The sequence below is a fragment of the Bufo bufo genome, chromosome 5 (genome assembly GCF_905171765.1).
Source record: "Bufo bufo chromosome 5, aBufBuf1.1, whole genome shotgun sequence".
In the NCBI taxonomy this organism is placed as follows: domain Eukaryota; kingdom Metazoa; phylum Chordata; class Amphibia; order Anura; family Bufonidae; genus Bufo; species Bufo bufo.
The window spans coordinates 275,740,608-275,763,781 of NC_053393.1; positions in this window are offsets into that span (position 1 = coordinate 275,740,608).

A 23,174-nucleotide genomic window follows, 5' to 3' on the forward strand; every position below is an offset into this window, starting at 1 on the left:
TGTGATGGCCTCTTGGGGCAAGTAGTATGACGCTTGTTGATTGGCTGCTTTGCAGCCTTTCAAAAAGCGCCAAGAAAGCGCCGAACACCGAACCCGAACTTTTACGAAAACGTTCATGCTCGGGTCCGTGTCACGGACACCCCAAAATTCGGTACGAACCCGAACTATACAGTTCGGGTTCGCTCATCCCTACTTACCAAATGATAAAGTATGTGGTCCCCAAGCACATCCTATATAAGAAGGCAGCTGAGAATCACCCCAGACCAAGTGGGAGGCCACATGTAGTGTTGATGGGGGAGGTAAATAGATTTTTATGTACACTATTCTTATATCCTATGGTGATGCATGTAATTGTGATGTAATTTGCAGGATGCTCAGGAGGAAATCAGGTGAAGAGGTAGCAAGTCCTGGATGTGTGATTAGCAATGTACCTCCTGAGCAATACCTGAAATTATTCACAAAAAGGTGGATTGGTGAGGGAAATTTTGTATACTTATCCATCTTATATCTATGTTTAACCTGTACTTACACAAGAGGGGGATTTAGCCTTGGAAGGCAGGTATACAAATTCCACAATGGGCCCCTACTCCCCCTATGTGCAGGAAGACAGCATCTGGAGGATAATGAAGAGACTCTGCCTCCCACAGACATTATACCCGGCGGTGGTCCATTGGGCACATGGGGGTACACACCTATCTAAGGGATTGATGAATGACTTGATCAACAAACTTTATGTGGCCCCTGGGATAACTTCAGTGACAGAAAGATACTGCAAGTCATGTGCCATATGTGCAAAATACAATCCAGGTCACACTGAGAAGCCCCCGCAGAAACATTGAGCCAAACCAAGGACTGGGACAAGAATGAACCTTACACTAAACATAGAAAACCCCAATCCTGGGGACGCAGGTACATATATTCTTGGTGTTTGGATGGCAGGGGCAACCAGAGGCAGACAAGGGAGGTTTTAGAAAAAATATATGTACAAAACTTCAAACTGGCAACCCGTGGCAACAAGTGCACCTGTTAATTCCCTAGAACCTCACGTCTCCACTTTCAAAGATATGATAGCCATAGCAGATCCCACCTTTGAGGACATTATGGCATCAGAAACAGGGTATTTAGATATAAACCTGTGGTTGGAGTGGATGAAATACAGTGCGAATTCACACAACCAATCCAACTGCTATGTATGTGGGGGAGCATGTCCCCACCTAGGTACTGTACTTCTGAACCTTCCCAAGGACATAGAAAGCTGTTTTCTCAGTCTTTACACAAATACCTCATCCAATCACTCTACTTGTGAAGATTGGAAGGCTAAGATACCCCATAGTTACCAAAGCCCTGAATCCCGGTGTAGGTCTGACCATATACCCCGGTGATTCCACCGGCTACACAAACTATGGGAAAGGGAAAAAGGTTCTTAGGGAACTTCACAATAGGGTACTGTTCCACCTATAGTGACCTGACAGGAGAAAAGACACAGAATCAGGTGCAATCCCTTGGTGACATCTATTGGATCTGTGGGGACATGAAAATCAGAACCCGGTTAGAAGGTAACTGGACTGGTGAATATGCTCTGGCAAAGGCCATTATGCCCTTGCACATCCTAGGAGAGAAGGCCCCTATGGCAGAAAACAAACAAAGGAAAATGGAAGTTTCCCCAGGAGGGAGTTTTTGATATATATATATATATACACACACCATTGGAGTCCCGAGGGGGGGGGGGGGGGGGGTACCAAATGAATTTGATTTGAATCCTTGATTCCCATAATTACCATCAACAAAAATGTCAATTGGATAAACTACATATACTACAACCAGCAGAGGTTTGTGAACTACACTAGGGATGCTCTGAAAGGCCTAGCGGAACAGTTGGAAGCCACCTCACAGATGGCATTTCAAAATAGACTAGCTCTAGACATGGTTCTGGCAGAGAAAGATGGGGTCTGCAAGATGCTCCCTGATGCTGGTGTATGCTGCACGTACTGTATATTCCAGACAATACTGGTCCAAATGGGAAGGTCACTCTAGCCATTAAAAAGTTGGAGGACTGGTCAATAGAACTAAAAAAGAACTCAGGGATTATTGACCCCTGGGACCAGTACTTTAGTTGGATGAATGGGTGGCAGAAGATTCTTGCCCAAATAGGGATTATGGTTCTAATAATCCTGGTTATCCTAGAATTGGTAGTGTGTTGTATCCTGCCTTGTATCCGGAAGATGATAGAGAAGACTGTTGAGGTAACCACACCCACCTTCCTCCAATATGATGACACCGAAACAGGAAAACCCTACACTCCCTTACAGTCACTTCCAGTTAATTATCGAGTCATTCAGCCATGCTCATTTCACTTGCCTATACATTCCTTAGGGCTCATGCACAGGACAGTATTTTGCGTTCAGTATACTGGCCGTTTTTTGAGTTCAGTATACGGTAGATATACTGAACCATTCATTTCAATGGTTCAGCAAAAAAAACTGAAGTGTCTCTGTGTGCATTCCGTTTCAGTATTTCCGTACCGTGAAAAGATAGAACATGTCCTATTCTTGTCCGCAAATCACGGTGCTTGGCTCTATTCAAGTCAATGGGTCCGCAAAAAAAATGGAACACATACGGAAATGCATCCATATGTCTTCCGTATCCGTTCCATTTTTGCTGAACCATCTATTGAAAATGTTATGCCCAGCCCAATTTTTTCTATGTAATTAATGTATACTGCATATGGCATACGGAAAAACGGAAAGGAAACGGAAACACAACGAAAACGGAAAAACGGATCTGTAAAAAACAGACCGTAAAACACTGAAAAAGCCATACTGTTGTGTGCATGAGCCCTTACTCAAAAATGGTTGCCAGCTCTGTGTGTCAGTGTGTTCTTCCGGCGTGCATGTATACTATTAATTAGGCTCAACGGCAGATCACCACATTTAATCTCAGGTTGATGAGATCCAAATCATAAATAACAAGTGATCAAAAAGACATATGGACCCCAAAATGATACCAATAAAAACTACAGCCCTTCCCGCAAAAAACAATCCCCTACACAGCTACATTGGTGAAAAAATATAAATGTTATGGACTTTAGTATATGGCGATGCAAAATATAATTTATTTTTAAAACAAAAGTGATTTTATTGCTGAAACAGTAGTAAAACATAAGAAACTACATACCTTTGGTATCGCCCTAACCGTATGTACCCATGGAATAAAGTAGCAAATGTTGAACAAATTATTTAAGCGCAAATGTGGGACAAATTAGTAAAGCGCAAATGTGGGACAAATTATTGAAGCGCAAATGTGGGACAAATTTTTGAAGCGCAAATGTGGGACAACTTGTTAAAGTTTAAGCATTGAATGAAAGGAGGTGGCCCACATCAATTAAAGAAGAATTTCTGAAATTTTATTCCCTGTCACATAAGCAGAGCAGAGGTTTATTCACATCCAAAATTGTAAAATGTCAACCCAAGAATGTAACAGAAAAATTGCAGAAATTTATTAACCTGTCTACTTGATACAGCAGGGGTCTGAAAATTATTGTTACCTGAAAATATCAAAGAAAAATTATTGAAATTTATTAAGCTGTCAACTAGGTATAGCAGTGGCACATCACACCCAAAAATTGGTGAATTTCACCTAAAAATGTAAGACAAATTTTTTATTTTTTTTACCAGTCTAATAGGTATAGCAGTGGTACATCACACCCAAAAATTGGTGAATTTCACCCGAAAATGCAACTGACATTTTTTTTTTTTTACCTGTCTACTAGGTATAGCAGTGGTACATCACACCCAAAAATTGGTGAATTTCACCCGAAAATGTAACTGACAAAGTAGTGAAATGACATAAAATAAAATACGTACAAATAAAAAAATTTATTTATGAGATGGAGTTCCATATGGAGTAGGAGTTTGAGACGGCGGTGGACGTAGCAGTGTAAGTGGAAGCGGCGGTGGAGAAGGACGAGGTAGCCAACACTGGTTTTTGGTTTGAATTTTGTTTTTGTTTTTAAATTAGGGTACACTCAAAAAGAGTGTGAAATATCCAAAATACAAGAATGAGCAATTGTGCTGCAGTATAACAATGGCTGGTTGAGGCCGGTATACATGTCTATTCTGCACAAGGTACGGACAAGTCCTGTGGGATCCATGCCTGGTTCATTGTAGTGAACGTGAGCTTGTCCATATTGGCTGTCAGCCCCTGTCATGCTAAACACACATTCAGATAATACACTGGCTGCAGGGCAGGCCAGCACATCCAAGGAGTAAAGGGCAAGCTCAGGCCATGTGTCCAATTTGGAGACCCAGAAGTTAAAGGGGGCAGACCCGTCATTCAGTACGTGTAGGCGTGTGTACACATACTGCTCCACCATGTTGGTGAAATGCTGCCTCCTGCTAAGATGTTCCATATCAGCTGGTGGTGCTGGTTGTTGTGACGTGCTGACAAAGCTTTTCCACATTTCGGCCATGCTAACCCTGCCTTCTTAGGTGCTGGCGGTGCCCCAGCTGCGTTGGCGACCTCTTCCTTCGCCTTGTGCTTCCACTGTGCCCCCGCTGTCAGGTGGGAATGCCACCAGCAGCGCGTCTACCAGCATGCGCTTGTACTCGAAAATCTTACGATCACGCTCCAGTGACGGAATTAAGGACGGTACGTTGTCCTTGTAACGGGGATCCAGCAGTGTGGCCACCCAGTAATCAGCACAAGTTAGAATGTGGGCAACTCGGCGGTCGTTGCGGAGACACTGCAGCATGTAATCGCTCATGTATGCCAGGCTGCCCAGAGGCAACGAAAAGCTGTCCTCTGTGGGAGGTGTATCGTCTGTGTCCTCTGTATCCCCCCAGCCACGCACCAGTGATGGCAATGAGCTGGTCTGGGTGCCACCCTGCTGTGAACATGGTTCCTCCTCCTCCATCTCCTCCTCCTTACCCTCCACCTCGTCATCTTCCAGAACTGTGCCCTGGCTGGACAATTGTGTACCTGGCGTTTTTGGGTGCAGGAACCCACCCTCGGAGCCACTTGTGAATGACTGGCCGGAAACCCTACGAAATGATCCCTCTTCCTCCTCCTGTGCCACATCCTCTTCCATCATCGCCAGCAGCGTTTTTTCAAGGAGGCATAGAAGTGGGATAGTTACCCTGAGAACGGCGTTATCGGCACTGGCCATGTTGGTGGAGTACTCGAAACAGCGCAACAAGGAACACAGGTCTCGCATGGAGGCCCAGTCATTGGTGGTGAAGTGGTGCTGTTCCGCCGAGCGACTCACCTGTGCATGCTGCAGCTGAAACTCCACTATCGCCTGCTGTTGCTCGCACAGTCTAGCCAGCATGTGCAAGGTGGAGTTCCATTTTGTGGGCACGTCGCATATGAGCCAGTGAGCGGGAAGGCCGAAGTTAAGCTGCAGCGCTGACAGGCGAGCAGCAGCAGGGTGAGAACGCCGAAAGCGCACACAGACGGCCCGCATTTTATGCAGCAGCTCTGACATATCAGGGTAATTTTTTTTTTTTTTTAAATCTCTTTATTATTTCAAATAATTAAAATAGATGATTACAATACGACATTCCATAAGATAGACTTAGATTGTACATTATTAGTATAACAGTAATAGCAGTATATGGACATAGTCATATCATGACTTCAATATATCTTAAAAGTGCATTCAAACAGAGGGTTAACACCCAAAAAAGGGGGGGTGAGGAAAGTGAGGAAGAAGGATGGGGAAAACAAGGGGTGACAAGGCACTTAGATTTAAAGCATAGATTTGACCCTTTAGGATGAAGTTCCCAAAGGGATCACCAAAAAGAGCAGCATGTATATAATATATAATATAACTCAGTAAACATTCCAAATGAAGCGTTATAACAGTTTTTACCTCTAATAATTCCCTATCTGATCCAGAGTCTCATTATCTCTCTTATCTTGTGCTGTTTTCCAAGGAGACCAAACCTCTAAATATCTAGTTCTATTACCCTGTGACCATCCCATTAGCTCTTCCATTCTCTGTAATTGATGCATTTTGTCATACCACATTTTTAAATCTGGCGGGTTAGTGTCTCTCCATTTTGTGGGTATAAGCAATTTCGCTGTGGCTATCATATGTGTGGGAAGATTATGCTTTGATGGTCTAAAATTCGAGGTAGGAATCCATAACATTATTAATTCAGGAGATGGTGTTATGGAAGTAGAACAGATCGAGTTTATGGCCTTCTCAATCTCCTTCCAAAATTGTGATAGTAGAGGACAGGACCACCAGATGTGTATCATGGACCCACCTTCCGCATGGCATCTCCAACATTGATTATTGGGGATTAGACCTATAGAGAAAAGGTATTCTGGGGTCCTATACCATCTTGTGACAGTTTTATAAGAATTTTCTTGAAAACGAGTACAAGAGGAAAAGCCTGTAGCATGAGATAAGATATAAGAGGACTCCGTATCAGTAAAGCTTCTCCCTAGATCTTTTTTCCATTGACATAAGAAATATGGTTTTGCTCTACTAGACATATTTAATAGATTATTGTAAGTGATAGATAATGACTTTTTCAGAGGTGTAGGTAGTATAGAAAAGTTTTCCAACCACGTTGGGTCCGGAAACCTAAAATCTGGATCTCTTTCATACTTCTTGTAGGTATTTCTAAAATCCCATATTTGGATTGGGGTAGGTGGTTTTCTGCCTAGTTTAGCAAAAATGTTTTCTAGAGGTAGTATGCGGTTAGATTCCATCATTTCCCCTACCTATTCTGACTTCCCTTAAAGAATGCCACCAGCTCCTAACCCTGCCACCCATCTTATCAGTGAGGTAAGGAAGCACATCAAGCGGAGTTAGTTTAGATAATTTACACCCTTTAGGGGGGGCCACCAGAGAACTACGATGGCAAAGAAGCATACTTTTGGTTAGTACACTCATCTCTGGGCAAAGAGAGAGGGGAGCCTCTTGGGACCAAAGGATTGCATTTCTGTGTATACCTAGCATCGCCCTTTCAATATCCAGATAAGGAGCATTTATTTTATCATTAGTTATGAGCGCCCATCTAGCTAAATGAATAGCTTTATTGTATAATGCCATATCCGGTAGTGATATACCTCCTTTATGTTTTTTCTGTGAGAGAATAGAATATGCTAGTCTTGGTCTCTTAGTGTTCCACAAAAATGAGGTGAATAGGCTTCTAACTTGAGAGTAATATGAGGCAGGTATTCGTATCGGGAGAGCCTGGAATAAATATAGAAATTGAGGAAGGACAAATGTGGATAGGAGGTTTTTCCTTCCAAACCATGACATATAAGGAACTTTTAGTGAGGTGATAAAGGTTCTAATTTTAGAAACTAGTGGAATAAAATGAAGTTTAAACAAAAGGTTCAAATTGGCTGTCACGAGGGTATCGAGAACCACGCCTGACTCCGTTATACCCGGGGTCAGGAAGTCGCAGCGGTTGGCTGCACGCTCTATTTAAGATAGGGCTGTTTTCCTTATGGTAGCTTTCTGGGTTTGCTTTGCAAACCCTTTTGGCTCACTCAGGGATCCGTAGCTCCTTCTCCTCAGCTGTTCCTTGTCCAGCACTCCCAAACATCCTTATATTCCTCTCTCACACTTCTCTGGTTGCCAGAGATAGAACTTCCTGCCTGGACATCTATTCTGACCTTCTGAAGCTGTGTTGCTGCGTTCTCTGGTAGTTGGTCCAGAACGCTACCCTCCGGATCCCTGTTGGACCTTTGTGGTCTATTGTGATCGCCCACCTGGGTGTATGTGTTTGTCTGTTTTGTCTGTCCTCTCCCTGGTGTTTCCCTCTTAGTGATAGTGGTGCGGACTAGTAATCCCACCGGCCCGTTCACTATCTAGGGCTCATTTTAGGGAAAGCCTGGGTTTAGGCACGTGATCGCCGCACGGGTGAGGAACCCGTCTAGGGACGTCAGGGCAGTCAGGTGCCAGCCGCAAGGTGAGTTAGGGGTCACCACCTTTCCCTCTCCCTTAAGCAGGGCTTTCCCTTTTATCCTCCCTGTGCGTGACGTCGGTCATTACATTATCTCTGGCCCTTATTTTGTGTAGGTAAAAAAAAAATATATATTTTTTTTTTACCTACTTAGAATCCAGTATGGATCAAATTGCTGCTCTGTCCAAACAATTTCATGGCCTGTCTTTTGAGGTGGCAGGATTGAAGGCGTCGGTCCTCCAGCAACAGCAGCGATTTCAACTGACCGCAAGCCCAGAGGTTGCTACTGGTAACCAGGTTGTTGCGGAACCCAAGGTCCCTCTCCCTGACAGATTTTCTGGGGGAAGGGACAAGTTTTTGACATTCCGTGAGGCCTGTAAGTTATATTTTAAACTGCGCCCTTACTCCTCTGGTAATGAAGATCAGCGGGTGGGGGTTGTTATTTCCCTGCTGCAGGGGGACTCGCAGTCCTGGGCGTTCTCTTTACCTACTGATTCCCAGGCTCTCCGGTCAGTGGATGAGTTTTTCGGGGCTTTGGGTCTCATATATGACGACCCTGACCGAGTCGCACTGGCTGAATCAAGATGACTTAATAGGATGGAAGAATCTCCTCCGTCTGTACCACTAACCTGCCCCTTCAATAAACCACACCGACACAGTCTTGTTTTGGAGAAATTGACCATGATGGCCGAACTTTATTATTCACATATAATAATAATAATAATAATAATAATAATAAATAATAATAATAACAACCGACACTTTAACACAACCTTCAACGTTATGACCCACTGCACAGTAACAAGGATCCTGGAGGGCAACCCAAACCAGCGGCATCTTCCTTAACCGTCTCACCTTGTACTTCAAGCTTACCCTCGGCCGCACTCACCGACCCAAGAGCACCAACTCCTTGAAGTATCCAAGTATCTCCTCCTGTAGGCCTTTTAGCCCAAACAGGAGCACCCATCCTCGGCATTCACAAACCACATGAGATGCAGGCTCCAACATGTCCCGCATCTCTTAACCATTGAATCGCTCCCCCAGGATCCCATAACAATCAGCCACGAGAAGACCACTGGTGACACCTCACCTGTGGGCGTCCCGCCAAACCCTCAGGGCCGTCTCCAAACCCTCCTGAATGCTCAAAGCCCACATGTCAATACCAACATCATTAAGGTGCACTCCATCGGTTCTCAAGAACTGAGGCGATGCCGCCTCCAATTCCCGATGGCGCACAACTATCCCACCTTGCCTGCGAACAAAGCGCCCCACCTCCTTGTTCAATTTAGCCCGCGCCTTGTTAATCCGCTCCACAGACCTGGCAAACCTCCAACTACTTCTAGCCACCACCTCTGACCAAACCAACAAAATTTCAGGAAAATCCGCCCGCAAACGCAATACATCTAGCTTAATATCCCGGATCACATCCCGGGACCGACGGACCCCCAAATCATTTCATTTCCGCCAACATGAAGAACCAACACATCCGGCGGACGATCCAACCGAACATTCAAATGAATCTCAGGCAAAACTCTCCCCCAAAGAAGCCCCCGCAAACCAATCCACCTAATCTGCATGTCCTCCGCCGAAAAACCCAACTGGCGTCCGTTCCGCCTGACGTCCGCACGCAAGGCCCCCCAATGGACATACGAGTGCCCGAATATCCAAGCCAAACAAGGCGCCGACCCTGCAACAAAACACACACAATTAAAAACCACATCCAAAATTGTCAGATAATTTAGCAACATCCCACCCCTTCTCAGCCCCTAACCAGACATTCACAACAAATGGGTCCGGATATATGACCGAAAACAATCCGACTCCCAGCGTCCGATACGCCGAATAACCTCCTCCCCTAGGCCCCACCTAGCCGCCTCGGTTGCAGCCCCTATACGAAAAGAGTGGGATGCATACTCCATAGCGGGCAAACCAGCAGCCAACAAGCACTTCCTGAAAACAGCGACAAATTGGAAACGAGACAACCGCGATGAACCAACAATGTCCCCTTGCCACTCGGCCGAACTTCCAAGAAATCCTCCACACAACGCACAGGACAAAGCACTGACCCTCCCAACGGCCTCAACCACAAAACAACCCCTTTACCCTCCTGATCCGTTTTCGACCTGCGAATGCAACACCGCAAAACACCATCCACCAAACCAACATCTTCCCATAACAACCCCCCATTGCTCGTGCGACTCGCTGCCACCAACTCTGAGATGCGAAACGCTCCAAAAAAGGCCAGAGAAAAAGCCGCCCTAAACAAACACACTTCAAATGCCGACACACAAACCGATCCCGCCTCTGCCCACAACTTCTGCAACACCGCAAACGAAACCGGCCTGCGAGTGTCCCTCCGTATCCCGCAACGGCGGTAGCCCTTCAATGCCTGCCGCACCATAAAAACACTTAGACAAATCGGCCATGCCTCGCAACCAAAAGGCGACAGCCGCTAACCTCTTTGACGCCACTGAAAAAGATAAACCTGCAGCATAAAACGTTCCTAACCAAAAGACCAATAACGTCCGAAAATCCTCAAGCGAGCTACAACCTCCCACCTGCTCAATCAAATCCTCCCACAAAGACCACACAGAAGAGTAAGCAGCCCACGTACCGTTACTAAGTGACCGCCTAATCAGGCCTGCTGACACCCCAAGGCCACGCTCCAGAGCCACTGAGGACAGGGCAACCCCCGAATTTCGGCTCCCGGCGCCAAGCCGCGGAAACGCTCCCACTGAAAACGAGAAAGGGAATCGGCAAGTGAGTTATCCACTCCCGGGACATGCTCCGCAACAAAACAAGCATTCAATCGCAAACCCCTCAACACCAAGTGCCTCAGCAAATTCAACACAGGCGGTGAATTAGCCGACTGACTGTTAATCGCTTGAACAACACCCATGTTATCGCAGTAAAAACGCACCCCCCGATTCCTAAGCCAGTCTTCCCACAACTCAGTAGCCAGAACAATAGGAAAAAGTTCCAACAACACCAAGTTAGAAAGGAAACCAGCCTGCCTCCATTCAGCCGGCCAAACCCCTGCACTCCATTGGCCCCTACAAAGAACACCATACCCACACGAACCAGACGCATCTGAAAACAACTCCAAGTCCACATTACTAACCACCGCTTCCATCCACACCGACCGACCCTTATAATCCAACAAAAAATTCTCCCACACCACCAAATCATCCTTCACAGCCACCGGCAACCGTAAATAATGAAAAGGCGCAGTAATGCCAGCAGTCGCTAAAGCCAAGCGACGGCAAAAAACCCGCCCCATTGGCAAGATGCGACAAGCAAAATTCAATTTTCCCAAAACCAATTGAACCCGCTTAAGTTGCACCTTCTTAGCCTTCCTTAAAAACACAACCTCCTGCAAGAGATCAAGCACCTTATCCTCAGGCAAACGACACTCCATAGCCAAACTGTCGATCTCAATACCTAAGAACTTGATGACCGTGGCCGGGCCTTCCGTCTTATCCGCCGCCAACGGGATTCCAAAACGCGCCGCCACCCTTTCCATCGTATGCAGCAAAACCGCGCACACCCTAGATCCAGCAGGACCCAGAAACAAAAAATCATCCAGGTAGTGCAAGACCGAGCTCCATCCCGCCTCCTGTTTCACCACCCATTCTAAAAAACAACTAAACGATTCAAACAAAAAGCACGAGATCGCGCACCCCATAGGCAGACAACAATCAACATAAAAACAACCCTCCCACTGAAAACCAAGCAAATGCAAACTGTCAGGGTGAATGGGCAACAATCGAAACGCAGCCTCAATATCAGTCTTAGCAAGCAGGGCGCCCTGCCCGAAATGCCGCACCCAACGTACTGCCTCATCAAAAGACGTGTATGACACTGAGCATAACTCGTCTGCTATCCCATCATTCACCGACCCCCCAAGCGGATAGGACAAATGATGAATGATCCTGAACTTATTGGGCTCCTTCTTAGGAACTAAACCCAACGGGGATACCCATAAATCCGGCAAAGGACACTCCGAAAAGGGGCAGACCACTCTGCCAGCCGCAACCTCCTTCACAATTTTATCCCTCACCACATCAGGGTAGCGCAAAGCTGAAGTCAAATTCCGGGAAGCAACCCGCGTCCCAACCAAACTACACGGGATAACAAATCCCACGGTAAACCCCTCCAACAACAACCGAGCCGCCTCCCTATTTGGGTACATCCTTAAATACGGCTCCATCTCTTCCACCCTCACCGGTGTCACCCCTCTTTTGCATAACCTCGGATCCCTTACCCTTCCCCCTCCTGAAGCACCGAGACAGGCTATGCGAACCTCCGCAACCGGAGCACTCATGCTTAAACCTACAGTCGGACAAGAACCGGCAATGTCCTTCGTTGAATTGCCAGCAATAACCCTTTCTGCCCTCAACCTGAGACTCCGCAGCCGAGGCACCCCCGGCCGCTCCACGAAAGGGCTGAGACCCCCCACCTCGGGGTGCCGCCATCAACCACATCCACAGACCAATATCCTTATGGTCCCAACGAATGCTAGGCCTGACCGCCTTCCGCTGCCGGAACTGCTCATCGTACCTTAGCCAAGCCACACCCCCATACGTCCGATGAGCCTCCCAATAGCATCCATATAGCAAAAAAGAGCCGAGCAGTGCTCTGGCGTCTTCTCCCCAATGACGCTGGCAAAAATTGCAAAAGCCTGCAACCAATTCTGAAAAGTGCGCGGAATCAACCTAAACCTCCTCCTTTCTTCCTCCTCCTTCTTACTTTCGTCCAGCTTACCCCTATCCAAATTAAATTTTTCCAAAGGAAGCAACGAGAAAATCTCCACATATTCATCCTTCCATATCTTCTCCCTGACCTCCTGCTTCAAATGAGCCCCCAGCGGCCCCTCAAAACATACGTAAATCTCACCCTTAGCTGAATCCGCCAACCTAACACCGTCCCCCACATCACCTTTTTCCCCCGCTGCCAGCCCAGAACCACAGGCCTGTCCACTGGCCGCCACACCCCCACTCTCCCTTAGTAAACCCTGCGCCGCCCCTGGAACCAGCGCCAAATCCGGAGCCGGAGACCACACAGCCGCCGGAGACCCAACAGCACCCGGGCCCAACCGTGATAGCAAAGCGAGCATACCCGACAATACATCCCTCACCAAAGCCTCAGAACCCCCCCCCACTATGTAACACTGAATTCCCAACCCCCCCAACAGGAATCTGACACGCCGTTCTCTCACCTGGCCGTCCCCGGACGATGTCGCCGGCAGCCGCAGACCTCCCTTCTGGTATCACAAACGAGAAGTCACTCCCAGATGGCCCAGCGTCGTCCATACCGCCAGCCGCAGACTCTTCTCCTGGATCAACTTCACCTTCTTCCAGCTGCGACAACTCCCCTTCAGACTCCGGTTGCATAGGGCTAACATCCGCAGCCCCTTGTGAAGCAGAGGCCCTCACACCTGGCCGCACACCTCTCATCCCGGCGACTCCCAGTAAAGCAGGCTCCACAGCAGCGGCACTGTGAGCCGCAGTCTCATGCAGCAGTTCAGGGGGCTCATCCACCACCGCAGCTCCTGCTAATGCGCCATGTCGCCGGCCCACCGCCAGGGGTCGCGACGCACTCTCCCTTCCAGCACCATCACTCCGCGCCTCAGGCCCACCATGATGACGTCGCCGATCAGAAGAGACTGACCGCGACGCAGGCAAAATTCTCTCACCGCCGTCCAGGAGGCCCAAGCCGTGAAGCGACCCGGCCGCAGAAACACCGCCACCGTCCGCAGGTACGACTGCCCCGACTCGCGTCCCCCCCCGCAAGGCCTCCCGCGGGGAGACAGCCGCGCGCGCCTGCCTTCCTCTCAGAGACCGGGAGACGGGACCCGCACCAGACCGTCCCTGTCCCGCTGGCCTGCCATCTCCTGTCGCCGTCCTCCCGCTGAGTCTGCGAGCCGAGTCAGAAACAGGCATCGTAGGCTGCAGCGGAGGGTTCCTGGGAGGGCTCCGCATTCCCGGCGCAATCTAGGAGTCGTCTCAGGGCTCAGGCGTTCCGGGGGAACAGAGCGCCTAGCCCGGCCGGGACGCACAGCCTCAACAGCCGCAGAAGGGGGGTTCAGGACCGACTGCATGGTTTCCTGTAAACGAGCCGCACCATGTACCTGTACAGCTGCCCTAACCGCCTCCAATAAATCTTCCAGCGACGACATCTTGCCACACTGCTAAACGCACTTGCTCTACACTAGCCACTGACTGACGCCCCTCCTCCTACCAATATATACTGCCCGCCAATCTGCTCATCCTCCCCTTCCTCCCTTAGACTAACCCCTACCCAAGCAAACAGACATTAACCCTTTACTATCCTGCGGTCTTCCCACTAAGTCAATCAGCACTCCATTATGTCTGCGCCTCATTCCGTCGCTTTCATTACGGAGACTCTTACAAGGAGAGCGGCCAGTAGAGGAGTATTGCTCTGAATTCCGTAGGTGGGCTACGGATACCCAATGGAACGACCCGGCTCTCAGGAGTCAGTTCTGCTCTGGGTTATCCGAAAGGGTTAAGGATGCGCTTGCATTATATGAGACCCCCTTTTCCCTTGATGCGGTTATGTCCCTTTCTATCCGTATAGAGAGACTCCTTAGGGACAGGTTGAAAAAACCGGAGCAATTGGTAACCCCTCCCAAGCAGCAGTTAGTCTGTACTGACTTAGACGAGCCTATGCAGCTAGGAGGAACTACTCGTCAGGTCCGTCCTCCTGAGGCTCGCCGTAGGAGTGGGGTTTGTTTTTGTTGTGGGGAGAGGGGTCATTTCATTAATGTCTGTCCTTCTTTCCTCAGAAACAAAAGACCGTCGGAAAAACTACTAACCCCAGGCTGTGTGGAGGATGTCAGCCGGGGGGTATACGTTTCCTCCATACGTAGATCGCAATTTGTGTTGCCAGCGGTTATTATTTTTGGTGATAAGACGGAGACTATTTCTTTCTTTCTAGACAGTGGAGCAGGGGTAAATTTGATAGATGCCCATTTTGCCCGCACTATGGGTTTGTCTCTCTGTACGTTACAGAGACCCATTCCCATATTCGCTATTGATTCTGCTCCCCTGTCTCAGAGAAACCTCACCCACATTGTTCATAATTTACACCTTCGGGTAGGGGACCACCATAACGAGATGCTTTCAGGTTATGTTCTGGAGGGGCTTCCCACTCCGGTAGTGCTGGGTCTTCCCTGGTTGGTAGCGCACAATCCAGTAGTGGATTGGCAGGCCAGGGAGATATTGGAGTGGAGTGAGCAGTGCAGAGAAAATTGCTTAAATAGCAATTGCTTAGTCGCCTCCATAACTACCCTACCTACATTTATTTCGGATTTTGAGGATGTTTTTTCTGAAAAGGGTTGTCAGAAGTTACCACCTCATCGTCCTTATGATTGCCCGGTTAACCTTATTCCCGGCGCAAAATTACCCAAGACCAGCTTATATAATCTTTCGGGTCCAGAGAGACAAGCCATGAAAGATTATATCTCCGAGAGCTTGGCTAAGGGACACATCAGACCCTCTTCACACGTGGCTGCAGGGTTTTTCTTCGTTAAAAAGAAAGATGGGGGCCTGCGTCCTTGCCTAGATTTTCGCGAATTAAATCGGATAACCATCCGAGACCCATACCCTCTTCCTCTCATTCCTGACCTGTTTAACCAGATTGCGGGTGCTAGGTGGTTCTCCAAACTTGATCTTAGGGGGGCCTACAATCTGATTCGTATTAAGGAGGGGGATGAGTGGAAGACAGCGTTTAACACCCCTGAGGGGCATTATGAAAATCTAGTTATGCCTTTCGGTCTGACCAATGCTCCTGCAGTCTTTCAACATTTCGTTAATGACATTTTTAGTCATCTGATCGGCAGGTTTGTGGTAATATACCTAGATGATATTTTAATTTATTCGTCTGATCTGAAAACACATGAGGTGCATGTCAGACAAGTACTGCAGGTCCTACGGACGAATGAATTATATGCTAAAATTGAAAAATGTGTCTTCGCCGTTCAGGATATACAATTCCTAGGTTATTTTTTTATCTGCTTCCGGTTTCCGTATGGATCCTAGGAAGGTCCAGGCAATTTTAGATTGGGATCTTCCTGAGAACCTCAAAGCACTACAACGGTTCTTGGGCTTCGCAAATTTCTATAGGAAATTCATTAAAAATTATTCACTTATTGTAAAACCGCTTACTGACATGACTAGGAAGGGGACTGATTTTTCTAAATGGTCTGACGCCGCTAAAGTTGCTTTTTCCTCTCTAAAAGAGAGGTTTACCTCAGCACCTGTACTAGTCCAACCTGATGTCTCTCAGCCTTTTATTGTTGAAGTCGATGCGTCAGAGGTGGGAGTGGGGGCGGTGCTGTCTCAGGGTCCGTCTCCTGGCAAATGGCGTCCTTGTGCTTTCTTTTCTAAAAAACGATCTGCAGCAGAAAAGAACTACGATATTGGCAATAGGGAACTATTAGCTATTAAACTTGCGTTTGAGGAGTGGCGTCACTTCTTAGAGGGGGCAGTCCACCCTGTCACTGTGATTACGGACCACAAAAATCTTCTGTACCTCAAATCAGCTAAGCGTCTCACCCCTAGACAGGCTAGGTGGTCGCTATTTTTTACCAGGTTTAACTTTGTGATTACCTATCGTCCTGGGGCAAAGAACACCAAGGCTGATGCACCATCTCGTTGTTTCCCTGGAGGGGGTAATGTGAGTGATCCGGTGCCCATTCTTCAAAGAGGAGTGGTTGTTTCTGCGGTACACTCCGTTTTGGAGGGGAAGGTGTTAGAGGCCCAGGGGGACGCCCCGGTCTCTTGCCCCTCAAAGAAATTGTTTGTACCGTTGAACCTACGTTTCGAATTATTAAAGGAACATCATAGTTCGGCACTTGCTGGGCACCCGGGTAGTAAAGCAACCTTGGAGCTATTGTCTCGTCGTTTTTGGTGGCCAAGGTTGCGTCAGGATGTATTGGATTTTGTGTCTTCTTGTTCTACCTGTGCGCACGCAAAAGTTTCACATACACGTCCTGCAGGGTCTCTATTACCACTCGTCATTCCCAATAGACCGTGGACACATCTGTCAATGGATTTTATCACTGACTTACCTTTGTCTGCGGGTAAAACAGTTATTTTGGTAGTAGTGGACAGGTTTAGCAAAATGGTACACTTCATTGCGTTACCCGCACTACCTAATGCTAAGACTCTTGCTCAGGTATTCGTCATTGAAATCGTGAAGCTTCACAGGGTCCCCTCCGATGTTGTTTCGGATCGGGGTACCCAGTTTATTTCTAAATTTTGGAAAGCTTTTTGTTCCCGTTTGGGGGTACACTTGTCCTTTTCCTCAGCTTTCCATCCTCAGTCGAATGGACAGACTGAGCGTACCAACCAAAACCTTGAGACATATCTAAGATGTTTTGTGTCTGAAAACCAAGAGTTGCGGTCATCATATTTACCGTTAGCCGAGTTTGCCATAAATAATCGTCGTCAGGAATCCACTGGCAAGTCACCATTTCTTGGTGCATATGGTTTTCATCCCCAATTCTGTACTTTCAAAGAGGGGGGGTCTTCTGGGGTTCCCGAAGAGGAACGGTTTTCGTCATCTCTTTCATCGGTATGGCAGAAGGTGCAAGCTAACTTGAAAAATATGGGAGGTAAATACAAATGCATGGCTGATAAGAGACGGTCGCCAGGTCCGGACCTAGGAGTGAATGACTATGTGTGGTTGTCTACTAGGAATATTAAATTGAAGGTTCCCTCTTGGAAACTGGGTCCTAGGTTTATTGGCCCTTACAAAATTGTAGCCATCATCAACCCCGTGGCTTTTCGCCTGGAGTTACCTCAGACTTTTAAAATTCATAATGTTTTTCATAAGTCGTTACTCAAAAAATATGTTCCACCTCTAGAACCGTCACCGCTGCCACCCCCTCCTGTTGTCGTGGATGGTAATCTAGAATTTCAGATATCCAAAATTGTTAATTCTCGTCGGGTCCGCCGCTCTCTTCAATATCTGGTGCATTGGAGAGGTTACGGTCCCGAGGAAAGAATGTGGGTTCCTGTGTCTGAGGTAAACGCCGACAGGCTAGTTCGGGTTTTTCATGCCTTTCATCCTGAGAGACCTGGTCCTGAGTGTCCGGAGGCTCCTCGTAGAGAGGGGGGGTACTGTCACGAGGGTATCGAGAACCACGCCTGACTCCGTTATACCCGGGGTCAGGAAGTCGCAGCGGTTGGCTGCACGCTCTATTTAAGATAGGGCTGTTTTCCTTATGGTAGCTTTCTGGGTTTGCTTTGCAAACCCTTTTGGCTCACTCAGGGATCCGTAGCTCCTTCTCCTCAGCTGTTCCTTGTCCAGCACTCCCAAACCTTCTTATATTCCTCTCTCACACTTCTCTGGTTGCCAGAGATAGAACTTCCTGCCTGGACATCTATTCTGACCTTCTGGAGCTGTGTTGCTGCCTTCTCTGGTAGTTGGTCCAGAACGCTACCCTCCAGATCCCTGTTGGACCTTTGTGGTCTATTGTGATCGCCCACCTGGGTGTATGTGTTTGTCTGTTTTGTCTGTCCTCTCCCTGGTGTTTCCCTCTTAGTGATAGTGGTGCGGACTAGTGATCCCACCGGCCCGTTCACTATCTAGGGCTCATTTTAGGGAAAGCCTGGGTTTAGGCACATGATCGCCGCACGGGTGAGGAACCCGTCTAGGGATGTCAGGGCAGTCAGGTGCCAGCCGCAAGGTGAGTTAGGGGTCACCACCTTTCCCTCTCCCTTGGGCAGGGCTTTCCCTTTTATCCTCCCTGTGCGTGACGTCGGTCATTACATTGGCGGGAACATTAACTCCTAAAAATTTAATGGATGATGTGGGCCACTTAAACCTAGATGAGCGTTTAAGATTAGATAAAACATTATTTGGAATGTTAATAGGGAGGGCTTCTGACTTGGAAAAATTTATCTTAAAATTGGATACTGCACTATACTTGTCAAATAAGGATAATATGGCTGGGAGTGCTTCTTCAGGATTGGAAATCACTATTAGAAGGTCGTCGGCAAATGCTGCAGACCTATGTTGATAATGACCAAGGGATATGCCTTGTATCTTGTCAGATTACCGTATTTTAAGGAGAAACATTTCTAGACATAAGATGAAAAGGGTGGGTGAAAGGGGGCAGCCTTGTCTGGTCCCATTCTTGATGGGAAAGGCATCCGACAGGGCACCATTAACCAACACCTGTGCCGTAGGACATGAGTATAGCGTGAAAATGGTTGAGACGAATATTGGGGGAAAACCAAACTTCAGCAAAGTAGCTCTCATAAAATCCCAGCTTACCCTGTCGAATGCCTTCTCCGCATCAGTACCTAACAACAGCATAGGACTATTTGTGACATGGGCATTGTGGATTAGGTGGATCAACCTCCAAATATTAAGTTTCCCTTCCCTTCCTGGGACAAATCCAACTTGTTCAGGATCAATAATCTTATTGAGTAAAGGGGATATCCTGTGCGCTAGCAATTTGGACCACCATTTTAAATCACAATTGAGTAACGAGATAGGCCTGTAGCTCCCACATTCCTCTGGATCTTTCCCCTCTTTATGTAAGATGGTTATATGTGCCCTTAAGGCCTGGGGAGCTAAAGACGCACCTCCCAACAGTGAATTACATAGATTAGTGAAATGGGGAAGTAATTGATTTTTGAACTTCTTGTAATAAATGATGGGGAAACCGTCGGGGCCGGGGCTCTTCCCTATGGGGATAGAGCCAAGCACCTTATCTACTTCATTTATGGAAAAAGGGGTAAGGAGTGTCTGTTTTTCTTCCTCTGAAAGCAAGGGGTCCTTAATTGGAGGATAAAAAGTAATCTATGAGATTCGCATTAGTTACCTCTGGGGGGTCCAAATCAGAATTTGGTACAGGGAGGTTATATAGGTTAGAGTAAAACGTCTGAAAGGATTTGGCTATAAGGGGAGTAGAAGTGACTCTCAAGGAGGGGTCACGTTTAATTGATGAAATAAAAGTTTTCTCCCTCCTTTTTTTAATTAAATGGGCCATCATTTTGTTTCCCTTGTCACCATGTTCATATATTTTACTCTAAGCGCAAAAGGGATTTGGCTTCTTTAATATTAAGAAGATCTTTAACCTTGCGTCTTAAGATTATCAGGGCCTCTTTGTGGACTTCAGAGTGCGTTAGTTTGTGTAATTTTTCTTGTGTTTGTATCTGAGAGAGTAAAGACATTAATTCTTTTGTTGATTTCTTCTTGACGTATGAACCCAAGGCTATCAATTCTCCTCTTATATAGGCTTTGTGGGCTTCCCAAAGTATTGGGGTAGAAATTTCAGGAGTGTCATTAAATTTGAAGTAATTCTCCAATTTGCCCCCTACTGCTTCTATGTGATTTTGTGATTCCAAAAGTGTGGTATTTAACCTCCATGACCAGGCTTTGTGTGGCAGGCACTGTAAGGAGAGAGATAAATTGATAGGCAATTTGGTGATTTCAGATCATGCTCCTATCTCAGTACCCTGCACACATGGTATATAGGAGTCTGGTATAAATAGATAGTCTATCCTGCTGTATGAATTGTGGACATGTGAGAAGAAAGTGAAATCTTTCTCTGAAGGGTGTAAAGTCCTCCAGGCATCAATCAAATGAAGTTCTGCCAAAGCTGTCATCAGCTTCACTAACTGTTTTCTAGATACACTGGTGGGTTTTTTAGTGGGAGTATCAAGTGAAAAGTTAAAATCGCCGCCCACTACCAGTAAACCCTCAGCAAAATCTTTAATTCTCCTGAGTGTTTTAATTAACCATGGAACTTGGCTAGAATTAGGGGCGTAAACATTTGCAATTGTAATCTTAAAGTTAAAGATGGTCCCTTGAATTATAAGCAAGCGGCCTTCAGGATCTGTATATGATTTGACAAGGTGAAATAGAATAGAAGGGCTTATGGCAATTGATACACCTCTGGAAGCTGATGAGTGAGTAGCGTGGAACCATTGGGAATATTTGATCTTGGGTAGAGAGGGAATGTGACTATGGCGGAAATGAGTTTCCTGCCATAAAACAATGTCTGCTTTTTGTTTGTATAGCAGGTTGAGGATCTGTCTTCTTTTTTGAGGGGCATTAAGCCCATTCACATTATGGGATACTACTTTTAAGCTAGCCATACTGCATTAAGATCGATGAAATAGTTTATATACCAAGAGCCTTGTGGGTGTGGATAACTGGGGAGAACCAATTTGTACAAAGAAACTTTGGTATAGAACCAGGTGTATGCAATTACTTTAAAATATAATCAGTGTTTGAGGTGATGGCGTTTCTACTGAGTCAACCGCGCCAACCCCAAAAAGAAATTGAGGCGGACAAGGCCATCCCGCAGAAACACCCCACCCCTGCAGGGAGGGAAAGAGAACCTTTGGCATCTAGACTAGCTGCCATATGCATATATCACATAATACACCTTATTTGTAACGGGTGGGATAACATGCAAACAAGTACAGGTGAACCTACAGAAGGAGAAAAGATCATTGTGAGCACTTCTAGATTTTTACATGTAGGGTAGGTCACACATGATAGTTGCAGATATGCTCCCGGGCCCCCCACCACTCAAATTGATGGTAGGCGAGCTCGGGGCCAACCACTATCCTACATATGCTTCTGTCAACTGGAACACATGAGTATCATAAAAACACATATGTATAACTTTGAAATCGAAAAACATATGAAACTTTTAGGACAGTTACTGCAAGAGGGTCCCAATTGACCCCTTGTGGTCAGCTGAACTGGGTGACCATGGGATGTAGAGAAGTTGGTATGGAAGGCTTCACAGCTTCAGGTAAGCTTCTTATTCTTTGGAGACTTCGGTTTTTTCACTACCTGCCATGTTGGAATCTCAGGCAGATCAGGAATACCTAGGTCTTCTGGCACAGGCATCCAAGGCAGGACCTCCATCGGTGTGATACCAAGTTTGTCCCAAGCATCCGCTAGATCTTGCGGTGTTCTTATAACAATTTGCTGCCCTGCTTTTGAAGTGGCTAGGCCGAAGGGGAACAACCATCTTATTGGGAGCTTATGCGATCTCAGCGCTTCAGTGACTGGTTTTAGTGCCCTCCTTTTTGCCAAGGTGCTGGATGCTAAATCTTGGTAGATTTGTATGCAAATTCCATTGTATAGAACCTCTTTTGATTCTCTTGCGGCTCTTAATATTGAGGCTGTGTCCAGATAATTTAAAAGTCCGCATATTATATCCCTAGGGGGACTATTTTCAGAAGGTTTTGACCTCAGTGCTCTGTGAGCTCTCTCAATTATTATCTGGGAGGCTTTGTCTTCTCCCACTAATGAAGCAAAGATGGCGGTGACTGCGTTATTTATCTCCCCTGTAAGAACATCCTCCGGCACCCCTCTTATACGGACATTCTTCCGCCTGCTCCTATTCTCCTGGTCCTCCAGATGGAGAAGAGCAGAAGTAATGTAGGAGTTATGGCCTTGTAGGACCTTTCAGACGGCTTCTCCGTGAGTAACTATCGCCGCTTGCGTTTCTTCTAATGCCATTACGCGCCCCCCGATTTGTTTTACCTCAGTTTTGATGTCTGAAATATCTTTGTGCAGGGGCTGTAGCACTTTATATAAGGTCTTCTTGAAGAAGGCTCTAGACAGCGGGAGATCCACACTCTCTGCTCCTTCCGACATGGCACATGAACTCTCCCCATCCGAATCCTCTGTCTGCGCGGCAGCTCTAGCCCCCTCCGGCGCCATCTTAGATTTGTGTGCCGGCGAGAAACTTCTCTTTTTGAGAAAGCGGTCCATCTCCGATTGAGTATGGGACGATTTTTGTGTCCCTGAGGCCATATCGCTTCTGTCCTTGTTAGGTTTCACCATTTTATTTGAATATAGCACCCGTTATACTGGAAAGGCAGCGGCGTCTGTGTGGAGCTCTGAGATCAGGCGTCCATCTCAGCTCGCGGCTAGCGCCGCCCCCATATCAGGGTAATTTTTAAGGAATCTCTGCACCACCAAATTCAGCACATGCGCCAGGCAAGGGATGTGCGTCAAACCGGCTAGTCCCATTATCGCACACCCTCCAGGCCGGGCTTGAGGCTCACTGGCACCAACCACTCATTGGTCTGTTGTTCAAGGCCCGTCCACAGCTCCTGCGCGGTCTGGGGTTCGTCCCCCAAACAGATAAGTTTTAAAACTGCTGTTGTTTACCCCTGGCCGTGCTGAAGTTGGTGGTGAAGGTGTTACGCTGACCGGATGAGGAGCCGGTAGAGGATGAGGAAG